This window comes from Peromyscus californicus, unplaced genomic scaffold (assembly GCF_007827085.1).
Source record: "Peromyscus californicus insignis strain IS unplaced genomic scaffold, ASM782708v3 Scaffold_22__1_contigs__length_63687245, whole genome shotgun sequence".
In the NCBI taxonomy this organism is placed as follows: Eukaryota; Metazoa; Chordata; class Mammalia; order Rodentia; family Cricetidae; genus Peromyscus; species Peromyscus californicus.
This window is the reverse complement of record NW_026294525.1, coordinates 4,380,607-4,398,262: the sequence shown is the minus strand read 5'-3', so window position 1 is coordinate 4,398,262 and position 17,656 is coordinate 4,380,607. Positions and strand designations below refer to the sequence as shown.

The 17,656-nt window shown below is 49.2% G+C and overlaps 1 long non-coding RNA gene across 1 annotated transcript; it reads left to right on the top strand.

Moving 5' to 3' along the window:
* The first annotated feature begins 1,309 nt into the window (after window positions 1–1,309).
* On the top strand, window positions 1,310–17,332 carry LOC128118279 (uncharacterized). Its single transcript, XR_008221096.1, has 2 exons — window positions 1,310–3,656; window positions 9,354–17,332. It is a non-coding gene; the product is annotated as an uncharacterized LOC128118279 (long non-coding RNA).
* Window positions 17,333–17,656: the final 324 nt, after the last annotated feature.

Below are 17,656 nucleotides of genomic sequence, written 5' to 3'. Positions count from 1 at the left end.
GGGCATTGTAGAGAAGATGGGGGTGGGAGTGGGCGACACTTGGGGAATGACCGAGGGGTACAGTGGCTAGTTGAGGTTGCAAAGTGGTGGCAGGGAGGCTGAGACTGTGGGGGTGGGAAGGAGGACGGGAAGCAGCCAGTCGGCCCTGCTCTCAGGCAGCCGGCCCTCGCGAGCCCCTCACGGTCCCCCTGTGCCCCCCGCCCGGCCTGAGGCTGCTGCCGTCAGAGCCGCCTGCGTCAATGCTGCCTGGTGACACACAGGGCTTTTTTTTCCTCCTGTTCCTTTTTCTCAATGAGAGGCGCCTAATGGGATTTTTATTATCAGACTCATAAATCAAACTGTTAGGCCGTCATGCCTGGCACGTGGACAACACCTCCGCCTCCATCCACCCACCACCCACCCCCGCCATCCAGGGAAGGGGGAGAGGGGAACCAAAGGCGCCTTTCTCTCTACAGGGGGAAGAAAAAAAACTTTAAATATTTTATCTTTATATTTTGAGACCTGCAGTTATGCACGGAGCGTGCATGGTGCAGCGGCTAGTGCAGGCAAGAGGGCTGCGGAGCCATTTCTCCTGCGTGGTGGAGATGGTTTTTGCAGGGCGCTGGATACGCACGCAGGTTCTCTGCGGCAAGAAGAGTGGGGAATGGGGTTTGCAGGCAAGTGGGGGTGGGGAGGTCAGACAGAACTGCTGACCTTGGACTCTGCTGGAGCACAAATGAATTACAAGCAATGCCGGTGGTGCCCGTTGTTACACAGAACAAGACTCCAACTATGCATGCGATTCAAGGAGCTGCAGCAGCAGCAGCAGCAAAAGCAATCTAGAAAGAGCTCTGGGGATCCTGAACGGATTACAGTGGGATGTGGACTTGCATGCAGATCTCTAACAAGATAAATTCACTCTGATGTATCTAATCGTGGCTAGCTACCTACCACAAACTGAAGTGGTTTGCCTCTGCTACCCTGGGAGGTGAGAAGTCCACACTCACAGTGCCTTCCTTTTTTTCTCCAGACCCACCCAGAGGGGAACCCCAGGAGCTAGACAGTGGGGTGAGGACTTTCTAGGGGTCAGGATGCAGTAGAAGTAGAAAACACATTGCCTCCGTGGGAGCCAGCCCTAGGAGCAGCCACAGGACCTAGGAGATGGCCGAAAATATTCACACTGAGCTTTGCTGAGGCTGCCAGCTGCCTGATTGGGGTCTGTCCTGAAGATAGCATGCCAGAACTTCACAGTACATAAGCCAAAGCTCATCACTAACCACTGAGGGGAGGCGGGGCTGCCCTCAGAGCAGTAACTTCAGGTTAAGCAGCTGCAAAGAGCTCGCCCTGACGATTCATAAATCCAAAGCAGTTCTAATTCCCCTTCTCCAATCCCCAAATTTACTCGAAGACCATAGATAACACCCAGGGGCAGAGGGGGGCTGCTCTTTGGACTTCCAGACCTTTCTCTTCTTGGTTCTCTCTCTTGGGAGAGTTAAAAACAGCTGAGGCTGGAGGTGAACCCCAGATTCTAAGACCACGGTGGTGCCCGGCAGCCCTAGGTTCCACACCCTATGTTGGGAACTATGGCTTCCAGCCCTCATCTCCCCGTCACATCTTTGCAGCAGAATAAGCTGTCTGCGCGTCTCTTCATAGGAGCGAACACGTCGGGGATTGCCAGCGAAGGAAAGCGAGTTAGGAGGTAACCACACAGCTGCCCACAGCTCCCTGACTTTTCTCTCCAGCAAGGGTGGAGATTCGGTGCCACCAGAGAGGGACTGGGGCAAGGTGACCAGTGAAAGAAAAGCTAAGGATGACATCTTCACTCAGCATCATCAGGATGTGACCCATAAATGCTGCTGATGGCTCTGTTTATATTGAATGTGGCATGTGGCAATTTGAGTGCACCATGAAGAAGAAATGGGCATGAGGCCTTAGCCTTAAGACAGCTTCAGAAATAGCCACCATCCTTCATGTTCCTCCCAGCCCCTCTCCTGTCATGAGTAAGTGCTCAGCAGAGACTAGATGTCACAAATATCATGGAGTTTACTAAACTGTTGGATGATGGACTTTGGTGGACAGTTTTTCAGTAGAAAATTAAGGAAGCTGGGTTAGAAATACTACCAGAAAATTATTAGGCCTTTTTTTTAGCACTCAAAAAAATGGGTAAAATGGTACATTTTGGAAATATCTGCAGATGGAGTCGTGAACAGATGTCAGTGGAGAGACGGGGAACCAGAAGCTGTCTTGAGGAAGGAGGTGGGTCAGGTCCTGGTGGAGGACTGAGTCCAGCCACTGATATTCACCAAGGACACGACAGGGTGGGTGGTGCCTGTCATCCGCTGGCCCCGCCCCTGCGCTCATGTTCACCAAGGACACGGCAGGGTGGGTGGTGCCTATCATCCGCCGGCCCCGCCCCTGCTCTCATGAACACTTGCGTCATTGCCGCGGCCTGGCTCCTTGCCCTGAGCTGAGAGCGCCTGGGTGCTGAAGAGCGAGACAGGGAAGCGTGAGCTTGGTGCAAGCGCTGCCTGGCATTGGATCAGGCAGCCACCCCTCTTCTGGAGTCGGGTCGCCCTGCTGTGGCCGAGGACCGAGGGAGGGAGCGCAGGCCAGGCTGCCCGCGCATGGCAAGCCATAACTTACAGTCGCTTGCAACACTGCCGTATGAAAGGAATTGCGAGACTTGTTAAATGAACCTCTACCTTCCCCGTCCCTCCAGGAGCACTGCTCACAAACATGCAGTAATCTCGCATGGGGACGGAGAACTAGAAAACGTTCTGCCTGTATTTTATTCTCAAATACCCTTGTGTCTTCCCTGTATTTCAACATTCCAGCACCCTGGGTGTGTGCAGTGGAGGAAGGGCACCCGGCCGCCAAAGATGTAAGGTCTCCATCAGGAAGTCTCCCAGCTCTGCCAATGCTGGCTTCCCAGCAGCTTCATTCTGCTGCAACGGATCACCTCAGCTGCATGCATGCGTTCTATCCTCCTCCCTGGCTGCACATTGCTGTCTAAGAAAAGCCTCAGCCCTCGACGGCACTAACTAGATGGTCTTGGGTTTTAATTTTATAAATCGAGAGAAAGGAATAGAAAGTTTAAAATAAAGGTTTAAAATAGCTCCAAACCCAGGGAAACCAGTGTCCTTCTTCGGACTCCTGTAGACACCAGACAGGTACATGGAGTACAGACATGCATGCAGGTAAAATATTCATAAACATAAAATAATTTTTTAAAGATTTTTGAGGCCTGAATTTTACAACATGACTCCTCACAATTTTTTTCTCTTGGTGATTTTTGAGGGCCTCATCACTTAGCTTTGAGTATGTCTGCTTTCTAAATTGTCTTGTGTAAAAATAAGAGTTAAGAATTATGCACAAAAATACCTGCAAATGAACCTTGATTAATATAGATATAGTCGTTCCATGTTGGGAGGAGTAAGCCTTTGAAATGTTGTCTGCCAGGAGTGTCTCTCCACGGACACATTCCAGACTTCTAAAGGAGATCACAGACCTTCTAGACACGAGCACAAATCCCACTTTGAGAACACATCCATGGGCCTTGGTTGGTATCCCATGATTGGTGTTTCTGAATGAACAGGGGCAGGAGACATGTCCTGACACACCAAGTGGATCCTGGAGGCGACTGCGACAGAGGAGAAGCCCATTGGAAGGGAAATCAGGTAAGTCCTGGGCTTCCGTCTCAGAACATCCTGGCACATGATGTGAACACATGCTGGGACAATCTGTTAAGGCCATGTTGTGGTTGGAATGTCCCCATCAAAGCCTTGTGTGTCTGAACACTTGGTCCCCAGCTGGTGGGGCTGTTTGAGAAGGTGGTAAAACCCCTAGTGGGTGGAGTCTTGCTGATGGAAGTGAGTCCTGGAGGGCGGGCCTTGAGATTTGATATTCTGGTTGTTCACTTGCTGCTTCCAGAGTGTGGACACAATGTGACCAGTCACCCCGTTGGTCATGCTGCCAGGCCTTTCCTAACAGGATGGAACATAGCCCCTCAAACCTTAAGCCAGAATAAACTCTTCCTGCCTTAAAGTTGGAGACCAGACAATTAAGGACGTGGGGAAGTGACATGCTATAACGGGCTCCGTGCTTTGGGGGACAAACAAACACAGTAGGCAATGGGATGAGTTAAGAGGGGTCTTGTGGAGCTGATGGTGTTAGAGTGGACTTGGGCGAGAGCATGCCTAGCATGTCTGAAGCAGGAGAAAAAATAAATAGCAGAGACCAGCACACATGGCAGTGGAAAACCCTGGAGGTCCTGCTAGCAATCCTGCTTTGGCTCTGGGCCAGATGGACAGACAGCAATGTCTCTATTGCTGGGAAGAACGGCTCAATGTGAGATGCCTCTTAGAAGGATCTCTTCAGTTACAGGGTTGGAAAGGCTCTGGAAAAGGCCGTGGTGAGAGGCAGGGGATCGGGGAGGAGACGGTGCCAGGAACCCAAAGGGAAGAGGAGTCTGCTCAGGCAGTGAGGTTGACAGGAACAATGCAATGACATATTCCAAGCAGACCAGGGAGAGGCTGCTCACTGGTCCCCCCAGCTCATCTGGGTTCAAACATTTTAACTGAACAGCACCACACTGGGCTTGAAAAGAGCCCCAAAAATGAGTCCTGGAATTGAAAGATGCCATAAGCCAAAGAAAGAGGACAGTAGACAAGTCTAAAGTTTAAAGGCAACACATAGACCGAGCTGATAAAAGACAGATGTGCACAGCCGTGCAGAACACAACCCAAAGGCAGAACAGGGATGACCGGAAGCAGGTTCGCATGACTTAAAGCCCCAGACAGACGGGAATAACCAAGTGGGGACAGAAGCAGTAACTGAAGAGAAACGGCTGATCATTTCTCGGAATGGATCAAAGAAATCAATCTGCAGACTCTGGAAGCTTGGTGGGTCTCAAACAGGATAAATATAGAGAGGCTCTAAACAATCAGAGAAAGAAAAAGCAGCCAGAAATAGAGCAAGAGGAGGGATGGACTGAGAGCTGGGCTCTCCATACCCAGGAAGGGAAGACTACAGGCTGAGGAGTCTCATCAGCGAAAGGGACTGAGAGGAGACAGTGGCTGCGCTTCCACAGGGCAGGGAACAACTTGAGAAAGAATGTCACACCTCGTGGTACAGAATGAGCAGCTATTATTCCACTAGACTCAAGGAGGCAAGGGCAATCCCTAATACCACACCCTTCAGCATTGCTCCAGAAGGTATGGACAGGCATCGCAGTGAACGCCCAAGGAAAGACACTGTCCATAAACAGATAAACATACGAGTAAATAAATAAAAGTTAAAGCAATATCCCTAATTGCATAGCCCAGTGGTTTCACCGCTAGATAAATAAAAACATATCTTCACAAAGATTGATGTGTTCACGTTAATGGGTTAGTTAACAAAACCAAAACCAAACCAGAGAGTATGTTTTCAAATGTTTATCAGCTACCACATGAAAACCAAAGACTGTGTTATGTCCATTCATGGAATCTTACTGAGTGAATGAAGTAAAAAGCACACACACTCTGCTGACGTGCAAAGCCAAATGAGTGAACATCAAAAACAACATGTTAACTGATCGACTATTAAGAGAAAAGGTTGTTTGTTACGTAGACATCAACAGATGTTTGTTACGTACCACAACAGAAAGAGGGCCAACAGTTTTCCAGACTCCAGGGACTGACAACGCTTGACCCCGGAGAGGTGTGAGGAGGGCACACCGCTGTGGAAATTTACCGAAATGCTTTAAACCTGTGTGCTTTTGACACACGAATTTTAGGGCTTGTAAATTATTCCACAATAAAGCTACTTTAAAAAAAGTACTTTCATAAAGAAATCTTCAAAGTAGGAAGGCTTCCCTGGGGAAATCCATCTAATATTTAGGGGACAGCATAGCACCAATTGTCCATAATTGTTTTTTCACATAATACAGAAGACTGGAGAGTACTCACGTGATGTGGGGCTTCTTTGCTTCCTGTTGCTGTGACCAAACACCAAGACTCAGAAGCAAGCTGGGGAGGAAAGGGTTTCCAGAGGACACCTTACAACTCCAAGATCACAGCCAGGCATGGAGGGAAGTCAGTAGAGAGCTGAAGCGGGCCCTTCGGAGCAATAGAGGAACTCCACTCCATGGCTTGCTCGCCCTCTTACACAGATCAGGTCCACCTGGCCAGGGGTGGCAACACCCACAGTAGGCTGGGCCCTCCCACATCAGTCATTAATCAAGAAAATTCAAAAGTCGGGTAGTGGTGCATGCCTTTAATTCCAGCACTTGGGAGGCAGAGGCAGAGGCAGGTGGACCTCTACAGAGCAAGTTCCAGGACAGCCAGGACTACAGAGAGAAACCCTGTCTTGAAAAAGAAAAGAAAATTCCCCTAGACTTGCCTACAGGCCAGTCCTACAGAGGCCAGTCTTCAATGGAGGTTCCTCTTCCCAGTACACAGACACTTTTCTCCTCTCCAAGGGGAATGGAGAGGAGAAATACATCACAAACACACCAAGCGTATCTTCTCACTCATACCTATCTGAAAGTTAGAACTAATCCACGTGTACCTGCACTCTATCCCACAGAGAATGAGCAAGCTGTGGTTGAGTGTGGAAGACCCAGGATTCAGCTGCCACAAATGGGTACAATCAAACAGCAAAATGTGTACATCTTCTTCAGTCCAGACTGTTGTATTGCAATGTCCATCGGTGGGTGGTTTAAACACCAGGCACACCCTTAAACCACCAACAGCTCTGGAGATGAAGTCCAGGGTGTTCTTTGTGGATCAGGTGTCTAATAAGTGCCCGATTCCTGGTTTGCAGGTAGCCCTGCCTACCTGTGTCTCCTCACAGGTAGAGAGCAGAGGGATTCCTTGTTCCCACACACACACACACCATCTAAAGGGCTCCATCCCTAAGGCCTCACCACTCCCAAAGGCCCACCTCCTAATATCACCTCGTGAGAGGTAGGCTTCAACGTGTGATTTCTAGAGAACACAAATATTCGGTCCATAGCAGAATGAACTTCACCAGCATTCTGTGCCTCCACGGAAGTCCAGCCAAGTTAAAAGTGTATGGCTCTGTTTTTCTGAGACCTTAGAAAGAAGCTGCTGAGAAGTGATTGTCCCTGCCTGAAGGGAACTTGGGGGGCCATGGAAACATCTTCATAACTGGATTATGGTAGCGGTTCCATTGCTGCACGCTCTTGTCAGAACTAATCAGAGAGTACACTCGACTGGGCTTCGTTTCTACATACACAAATTATGCCTAAAGTTAATAAGCCGATTTCTTTTTTAAAGAAGGAAATAAGTGAAGCTAAACAGCCCAAGTTTCCACTCTAGGCATGAGGCCAAATGGCAAATATTTTGGCCCCTCCGGGATACTTGGGCTTAGTGCAGGGAGCCAGGAGCTAGGGAGGCCTGTCACTGTGTACTAGGAAGTCTGGAGAAGCCAGCGCAGACTCTTGTGTGTCCATTACAGCTACAGCTCAATGTACGTAAGATAGGGGAAGGGTCTGCTTACAGCACGCAGCCCTCCCCACCTCTCTTCCCTGTGCCTCCCACAGATGGTGGGGTAAGGAAGGGACCAACAGACCAAGTCTGTGTAAATGTCACCCCAAGTCCCAGCATCTGTCCCCTCAGACAGAGGGTGGCCACTCAGGGCACTCTTCTGAGAACGTCTTCCAGTCGATGGCTCCAGAGCAGCGGCTCTCAACCTCCCTGATGCCGCGACCTTTTAATGCAGTTCTTCGTGTTATATTTACATCAACCATATACTACTGCATTGCTCCTTCATAGCCATAACTGTGCTACTGTTATGAATCGTAATGATATGCAACCCCTGTGAAAGGGTCATTTGATCCCCCCAAAGGGGATCACGACCCACAGGTTGAGAACCACTGTTGTAGAGGTTTCAGGTTGGGAAGGCCAAGGCTGTGATGGGACAAAAATCCACACTTCACTGTATCCTACAGCAAGGCAACAAAATTCCTGGATTGGTTGGACAGCTGGGAGCCAGTGTGGTGAGGCTGCGTTTGTTAAGCCCCTCGTACTGGAGTAGTCATGCCCTAATTTTCCCGCTCACCGGTCAGGAGCAAGTTTTGCCCTTTTAGGTTCAGCTCGAAAGCTCGCTGTTCCCCCTGCCTCGGATACAAAGTAGCCAGCTGTCTTTCGCACACTTCCTACTGGCTGTGCAGAAGTTTGTTTTAATGTCTATTTAGTTAACCGAGCCCACTTTAGAGGACTGTGGAGAGCAGCCAGCCTTTTGGAACCTGAGCTCAGCCTCACAGCCCTGCTCCTCCTGTGTTAAAGCATCCCTAGAGAGGGGTGGGGCGGGCATGGTGGCCGCAAACTCCCTGCCCCCTGCGCTTCTGTCAGCTCCAGGGACTGGGGCTTCCAAGCTAAGCTGAGCAGCTCAGGAAAATTCCAGCTCTTCCCAAGTGGCTCCTCAAGGACCGTCTACTAGAGGAATCTGTGCGGGAGGGGAACGGGAGCAGGTTGAAGACTGAAGGCCAGATGCCACCAGGCTAGACCATTCCCACCAGCCCCAGGGAAGCTTGAAGGCAAGACCTCACACCCAGGGACAGCGCTGGCTGGAGGCATCGGACTGAGGACTTCCTGAGCACTTAGGGTGGGTGTCTAGGAGGCAGCTGTGGTCATCCACAGGCCCTGTGGTCTGGGAGGAGGATCTCCATGTCCACAGCTCCTGCTGCCCTGAGCTAAGGACCACGTCCAGAGCAGCCAGTGCTTAGGTTTATTTACTGTGTCACATGGGGACGAGACAAAGGTAACTCATATGTGTTCTTGTCACTTTGTCCTTTCCAACACTCTCCAAATTGCCTTGGGGTAAAGGAAGAGAGCTGCTGCCTATGCAGACAGCAAGCACACAAGGAAATAGCTCTGAGAACGGAGCTCTGGGGTAGGGCAGGGGACCACGCTGGCTGCAATCCATACCGAGGCACAGGTAAGTCAAATCTCACAGGCTGTTTTGCTCTGAGGTCTTTCCATGTGTGATGAAGAAATTAAGAACCCGGGCAAAGGAGGTCTCATGAAAATGTTTTTCTGTATTCCGCCTGCTGCATCTGCTGTGAAAGGTATAGTTCAGTGAACACCTTGAACTTTCCAGTGAACTGTTAGTACACTTCGGATGTACAATCATTACCTTAAAATGCAATGTTCTGTGTGAGATAAATTATCCGTTGATACTACTGCCAGGTTCCAAATAAGCATCATGTGATGCGCCAGGCCACCCTTGAGAGCAAGTCCAGGGGGAGGGGGGCTGAATTAGGCAGCAGCTTTATGCACCCTCAGTTCCCTGTAAAATGTTTGAGCTGCGTTTGCTAAGCTTAGCTCACAAATAAAAACTCCAAATGCAACTGTGTCTGCCTCCCACAGGCAGACGCCACAAACCTGTCTGAGAATAAGATGCTAAGTGGTTTGACTCTCATCAACGGAGATGCCAAGCTGAACGTGGAAAATTGGTTCAGCTGTTTTTGCGGATCTGGTTCCCAGTGGTCAACATCCCAGGGATAGTTGGTCGGCTCCTGTGGGCGCAAGTAAAGGAGGCAGCAGAGCACATCGAAGAGGACGTGGTGATGTTAACCATCTGTACCGGTGACACATCTTTCTCCAGTAGACTATATGCCCTCAGGAAGTCACAGCATCAGGCAGATTCCAACATCTGAAAAGGCTGCTTATGGAAGGGCAATAAAATAACTTCAACTGCAAAGGAGCTGGGGGTGTCGTTTCATGGTCCAGTGCTTACTTTGAGGTCCTGGGTTCCATCCTCACCTGGCCAACTTCTCAACTGGTCTTGTTTCCTCAGACTGGAAGCTTCTGTGTCCTCATCCAAATGGATCTCAGCTGAACTGCTGCTCGAAAGCCTGAAGCTTAACCAGCTAAAAGCTTCTAGTTTCTGGTCCTCACACCTTATATACCTTTCTGCTTTCTACCATCACTCCCTGGGATTAAAGGCTCGTTTTCTGGGGTTAAAGGCGTGAGTCACCATGCTTGGCTGTATCCTTGAACAGATGGATTTCTGCCTCTGGAATGCTAGGATTAAAGGCGTGTGCTACCACTGCCTATCCTAAGTATCCAGTGGCTTTTCTGTTCTCTGACCCCAGATAAGTTTATTAGGGTGCACAATATTTTGGGGAACACAATACCACCACAGATTGGTCTAATAAAAAACTGAACAGCCAATAGCAAGGCAGGAGAAGAGGAGGGACTGACAGGCAGAGAGAATCAATAGAAGGAAAAAGAGAGAGAGAAGAAGTGAGAAAAGAAGGGGCCAGTTCCACCACACATGCAACACTCTGAAACATCTACCAAATGACAAAAATATGACCTTCTCTAATGGTTCTCATTACACAAGGGCAAATTTAAAAGAAAATAGCCCTCTGCTACACGTGTTCTGCAGCCTCAGGTTGATCATGTGCGCATGGCCAAGGCATGGTTAGGGAGCCCATCACACAGTTACCGTAAAAGGTGGGAGTAGTCAAATCAGTCCCAGTAGCCACGCCCCACCTTCAGCATCACTGAGCCCACAGACACTACCACAACCTTCAGTCAGCGTAGTCTCACTCACAAGGCTGCACACACTGCTTCCCAGCGTGAATGTTTTCTTTTCTCTTCTCTTGTTTGCAATTTTATTTGTCCCTTTAAAAATTATTAGTGGCCGGGCAGTGGTGGCGCACGCCTTTAATCTCAGCACTTGGGAGGCAGAGGCAAGAGGATCTCTGTGAGTTCGAGGCCAGTCTGGGCTACAGAGTGAGTTCCAGGAAAGGCGCAAAGCTACACAGAGAAACCCTGTCTCAAAAAAAAAACAGAAAAAAAATTAAAAATAAATTATTAGTGTACATTCATTGTAAGAAGCCATAGGCTTCAGACCATATTAGTTCAAGCACGGTATCTTCTTTGTCTGTAGTCATGGCAACAGCCTTCCTTGTCCCTCCTTCCTTCCTCCCCTTCTCAGGTAGTTCCCCATATGTTTTCATGTATAATGTGTATCTGTGCTGTGCGCATACAATTTAGGTTCCACATATGAAATACAGAACAAGATAGTCATCTTTCTGAGCTTGGCTTATTTTCCTTCACATCAGGTTCTCTGCAGACATAATGTTGTTTTCTTAATGGCTGAATAAATCAACATTATCTTTACTCATGCACTGACGGACATGTGGACTGGTTCCATGGCTTAGTCATTGGATATAGTGCCGTGCCCTTGGAAAAGCTGGTGTCCCTGAGGTGGGATTGGTTGGCCCTGTTGTTTGGGGGTCTGTGTCAGCCTGTCGTGGTGGAAACACATGCTGGAGCAAAGCCACTCATCTTGTGCCCAGAAACAAAAGAGAAGAAGAAAGGCAAGGGTCTGGCAACTCCCTCAGTGTCAGGTCCCTGAGGACCTAAAGACACCCGACTAAGTCTCACAGCTTGGATACTCTGTCACCTCTCAATAGTACCCTGGAGACTGACATCCAGCCAGGCGGTGGTGGCACACGCCTTTAATCCCAGCACTCGGGAGGCAGAGCCAGGTGGATCTCTATGAGTTCGAGGACAGCCTGGGCTACAGAGCGAGATCCAGGAAAGGTGCAAAGCTACACAAAGAAACCCTGTCTCAAGAAAATAAAAAAAAAAAAAAGAATCCATACTATATACTGCCTGAAATCTGTCCTTCCTGACCTCCATGAAGTTCTGTACATATCTTCTAAAGTCTGTGTGACTGCCAAGTTTTAGTAATCTTGGCATCCCTGGAGAAGCACGCACATATCCAGAACACTGTTCCATCTGATTTTCTAAAATCAGCCCAGACTTCCTGCTTCTAACAACCTAATTGGTCACAACCTAGATATCCCATGCTTAGGAAGTTGGCGCCTGCTCTGTGCCTGCCACATGGTAGGCAGGAGAGGAAGGCTGTCCTCAGCTATTGTGGATGGTGACAGAGCTTCCCCCAAGCAGGGCAGCCAGAAGCAGAGTGGGGCCTTGACTCATCTCTCACAGCCCACAAGTGTTCCTCTTCTGCCTCTGCCTGGAGTCCTTCCAATGGGTGACATTTTCAGGTCTGTGTTTTATACACACACGCACATACATACACCACACACACACACACACACACACACACACACACACACACACACACACACAAAACCACGTCTCCAGATGTCCCCCAAAATGACTCTTAAAGACTCAGTCAGTTGTGTAGCTCCGACTTCTCTGCTCAGTCCCTCTGTGGTGGTTCGAGTGAAAATGGCCTCCACAAGCTCATATATTTGAACGCTTAGTTCCCAGTTAGTGGAACTGTTTGGGAAGGATTAGGGGGTGTGGGGGTGTGGCCTTGTTGAAGGAGATGTGTGTCACTGGAGGTGGGGTTTGAGGTTTCAAAAGCCATGCCAGACCCAGTCTGCCTGTCTGTCTGTCTTTCCTCCTCCTCCTCCTCCTCCTCCTCCTCCTCCTCCTCCTCCTCCTCCTGCCTTCAGATCAGGATGTAAGCTCTCAGCTACTTCTCCAGCACTATGCCTCCTGTACCTCCTGCCACAACACTCCCCACCATGACACTCATGACTCAGCCTCTGAGACCGTAAGCAAGCCCCAAACTAAATACTTTCTTCTAAAAGTTGTCTTGGTCACGGTGCCTCCTCACAGCAATGGAACAGTAAGGAAAACACTCTCTACCTTCTCCCTTCTGCTTAAAGTAAAACACTGACACTTTGTGGCGGTGAGGAGTCCTGGTAGACTCTCCCAACAACTTCCCCATCACAGTTGAGATGTTGCTGCTCCGGCTGCCCCAGGCCCCTCAGGGCATAGCTCAACCCCAGGGCCTCCAGCTGCTCACCCCACTGCCTGGCCACTCCTCCCACCACATCTGTGTGGCTCGGTTCTCACCTCCTCAGGGCATTGTTCAGATGACTGTGTCAAGGAAGCCTATACCAGGATCACCTGCTGATTCCCACCTTTCCCCTCCCAAAAGCCCTTCCAACCCCCAGACTCTGCTATCTGCATAGCATCTCTGTCCCAGGCAAAACACCTTACCTGTGTCTGATTTTTATTTCTGCCTCAGCCACTAGGTCAACTCAAGGATAGGCAATATCATTTCCTCTGTACACTGACTTTATGCAAGTGTGTGGAACACCACCTGCCTGTAGTGGGTAGCCATTCCAGCTTTGATCTGGAAGTTCCAACCCCCATTGAGGCTTCAGTAACTGTCATGCCTACAAGGCGGGGCCAAGAGAGGCCCTGAAGACCTGAGATCTGGATGCGCTGGCTCTCTTGGTTCCTGGAATCTGGACGCTGGAGGTAGACCGAGCAGAGTTCTCCAGAGAACACCGCAGGACTGCGCCACACCTTTCCCAGACCCTGTTGCCTATCCCTTCACTTGTAAGTTACCCCACAAAATAAACCTCCCTTTTAACTACGTGGAGAGCCTTAATAATTTCACCAATACCTGCCCTCTCCCGTGTGCCCAATAATCATGAAATCTCTGGTGATGTAGGGACACCCTCTCTCTGAGCTTTCACTGCCCTTCTTCAGGGGCCACTATCAATCTGTAAAATCACCCCATGCTCACCCCCAGGTGGGAAGGTCAAGTTCTTGGCCCCTGCCTGAACTCACAGAATCATTTGTTTCCCAAAGCTGTGGATTCAATGATATCACTGCGGCGTTCAAACCTGATTTAAGTTTCTGCAGCTTCCTGACTTACATAACCAAGGAGAATGGGTTTAGAAGGACACCCTCTCTCCCGGGCTTGCGCGAGCACAGAAGACAGCCTGCATCTGAGAGCGACGCTGTCAGTGGCACTGTGCAAACATCTCTGCACTCAGCGCAGCCTGCACAGTTGGCTGGCCCAGCTGGTCTGCAGCATCCGGGGGCGGCTCATCTTGCTGACGTCAATTGGCAGAGCCCACCTGCTAGAAGCTCACCCTCTGCCTGCCTCCTACACACTCCTTTCTTGCATCCAGCCCTGTCATCCAGCCTCTGCTTCTTAGTCCGGTCCTCAGATTGCCTCCAATGTCTTAAAGGACATGTGTGTCCTTTCCAGACTCCTGGGTCATGCTACTCCGAGCCTGTGGCAACACAAGAACAAAACCAGCACTGGAGCCGAGTGGGAACAGCCCAAGCTCACACGACACATTCATTTCTCAAGATAGGTGGATGCTAAAGGTCTCGAGCCAGTTTTATTTTTTATCAGAAAGGAGAATGGAGATTTTGCTCAGGCAGCTGCCAGGAAGCACCAAGCACCAAGGACATTATGACAATGGATGGATCAATTCTCTTTGTTTGCATGCTAAGGTCTGTGGATTTGTCCTTTGTTTTTCAGCCTGTGTGCAAAGAACAATCATTACCTCAGTTGGACTTACTCAAGGGGACACCTCTGTGCCACCGATATGTGCGAATAAATCCACAGTGATGACATTTCGGGGGACCCCTGGGCAGGAGAACAAAACTAGTACTAATTCACCATGTAGAAAGGAAATGTTTTCTTACAGTAATCTCATTTGTGCTAGCATTTACTTTAGACCCAAACCTCTCCCGTTATGTTGGCAATCTGATTCAATTCCTGCAGAAGTGTCGTACCCTGAATCTCAGAAAAAGAAAAGGCAGCCAACCGAGGCAGGGTGAGAAGCCACCTCGGCAGGTGAGACTCAGCTCCTCTGGCTCGGGGACACCTCTGTAGGAGCTCCTTTCCCATTCCAGGGAACATCTGCCTACCTCATCTCTCCCTCGATTTCCAGTTCCCTCATTTGTGCTCAGCTTCACCTCATTCAGGGAGTTTCACACAAAAGTACAGAGTGATTTTTTAACTTGGACGTGCTGTCTGTACCTTTCGGGGTTTCTTCTGTCCTCTTCCATGTTAGCTGCGGACTGCCCAGGACACACCTCCTCTCTGGGTTTTTAGCCCCACTTTGCGCTGAAGTTTTGGGGGCACTTGAGCTGGCCCTTCATTTGCTGAGTCCCATAGCTTCTGTCTCATTTCCCGTTCCTGAATCCTCTCGGTAAGATACCCCACCTCGGTCCTTTACTGTGGATCCCTCCCGAAGTCCCATGCTTGGGAAAAGGCTAGCAAGCAGATAGGCCTGCACACATCCGTGCTGGTGTTTCCCAGATCTTAAGGTGCCCAGTAGCCAGCGTGGCCTCTCGGAAACCCCTCCCTCATCCCTCTCCTCATCTGCTGCCCCTATGCTCCGTGGACCTGACTCATCTAAACCTTCAGTGTCGGCAGCTCCTTCTCACCGAGATCTTGTCTGTGTGCCATCATGTGTCCTGTCGGAAAAAGTGTTTGTTGATAAAAGTCTGTAAAATTTTCTCATTAATTTCAATGATCGTTTCAGACATGTGGTGCTATAGGAAGAAAACTTGCATTAAGGAAGAGAAAAAAAAAATCACATTAGCTATCGTGAAACTTGCCCCTCAGTACATGTGATCTTTGTTCATTCACAGACATTATTTCCAGGTGGAAGGCATTTCTCCAAGGTTGAATAAGTACAGGATCGGACGGGTCCATCAAAATTCAGGCACCGTCATGGGATAAGGCCGTGTGGAGAACAACTCTGAACGCCACAGGGCTTCTAGAGTAGTCTTAGATATTATAAGAGACTTGTCTGCTTGCCACATTCATTCAAGATAAAAAGCTTTGCTGGATAGTAATTGTGAAGGTTAGATTAAAAATCAAGCAAAGAACACTCCCCCCCCCCCAAAAAAAAACTCACTCCTCTGAGATACTGACCTCAGTCCTCTCCCTTGATCCGTTCCCAAGTTCCACAGCTGGATGACATTTTCTAAGTGTCACACTAAGTGGGCCATCTAACAGCAGCTTACAGATGTTCAAACTTTGAAATTCCAAAGGATCCTGCACTGTAATTCCATGGTCAGGAGCCCAAGTGAGTCTGCCCTGGACACGTTAAAGGAGGGTTCAACAAAGATAAGCAAGGTTGGTCCTGAGGCAGCCAAAACCATGGTGGGATCCCTCAGCACCTTCTTCAAGAGATCCTGGTGAAGCGGCAGACGTGTGAGCACCCAGGATGTCAGGGGAAGGAGGAAGAAACCTAAAGAACAGAGAAGTCTGAGACAGCTGGCGACATTGTGCTTCAAAAGTGCAAAACACGGAGCTGGAGAGATGGCGTAGCACTGGGAACGCTGGGTCTCTGCGGAGGACCCGGGTTCAATGTCTAGCACACCGTGGCTCACAACCACTCCCGTTTCAGGGCACCCACCTATCACCCTCTTCTGTCCTCCAAGGGCACCAGGAATGCACATACACACATGCAGGCAAGACACTCACACACAAAATAAAATTTGGGGGAAAAAAGAGACAAAAGGAGACACAATATCTACCTTCAGATGGTTAAAGATCTGTAGCATGAATCTTAAATGGTCTTATTAATAAGATCAAACCCGGAGCTGGGTATTGGGGTGAACGCTGGAAGATCAGAGAAGCAGAACAAGCCACAGCCACCTCACCTGGCCAGTTCCTCAGCTGATCCTGTTTCCTCAGACTGGAAGCTTCTGAGTCCTCATCCAGAATGAATCTCAGCTGAACTGCTGCTAAAAGCCTAAAAGCTTAACCAGCCTAGTTCCTGGTCCTCACGCCTTATATACCTTTCTGCTTTCTGCCACCACTTCCTGGGATTAAAGGTGTGAGTCATCATGCCTGGTTGTTTCCAGTGTAGCTTTGAACTCACAAAGATCCGGATGGATCTCTGCCTCTGGAATGCTAGGATTAAAGGCGTGTGCTACCACTGCCTAACCTCTGTGTTTAATATTATGGCTGCTCTGTTCTCCGACCCCCAGATAAGTTTATTGGGGTGCACGATATATCAAGCACAAAGATCTCAACACAATAAAAGGAACAGCCTGACTTAGGCACAAGTTCAGTTGGTACAGTGCTTCTCAAGCATGAGGTCCCAAGTTCAGTCCCCTGAATCCATGTAAAAAATAAAATAAAAATGAAAAGCAGGCCTAGGGGCTTGAGTTTGTAATCTCAGCACTGGGAAGACAGAGACAGGAGGATTCCTGGGATCTGGTGGCCAGCCAACCTAACTGTGGTGGTTTGAATAAGGATGGCCCCTATAAGTTCATGTATTTGATGACTGGTCACCAGATAGTGGAACTGTTTTAAAAGATTACAAGGATTAGGAGGTGTGGCCTTGCTGGAGTAGATGTGGCCTTGTTGAAGGGAGTGTGTTGCTGGGGGCGGGCTTTCTAAAGCCCATATCAAGCCTGTCTGTCTGTCTGTCTGTCTGTTCTCTCTCTCTCTCTCTGCCTTTGGATCAGATTGTAGTTCTCAGCTCCTGCTCCAGTACCATGCTCCCCGCCATGATGAAAATGGACCAAACCTCTGAAACTATAAGCAAATCCCCAATTAAACGCTTTCCTTCCCAAGAGTTGCCGTGGCCGTGGTGTCTTTTCACAGAAATAGAACAGTGACTAAGACATTAAACTTCTTTGCAAGTTCAGTCTCAAAACACCAAGGTGGGGGCTGAAGGGATGGTTCAGGGGTTACGAGCAGTTGCTGCTCTTGCAAAGGATCTGGGTTTCGTTCCCAGCACCTACATGGTGGCTCACAGCCAACTCAAACTCCAGAACCAAGGTATATGATGCCCTCTTCGGGCTTCTGTGGGCATCAGGCATGCACATGGTACACATACATACATGCAGGCAAACATTGTTACAAAATAAAAAATTTAAACCTTTTAAAAACCAAAGTG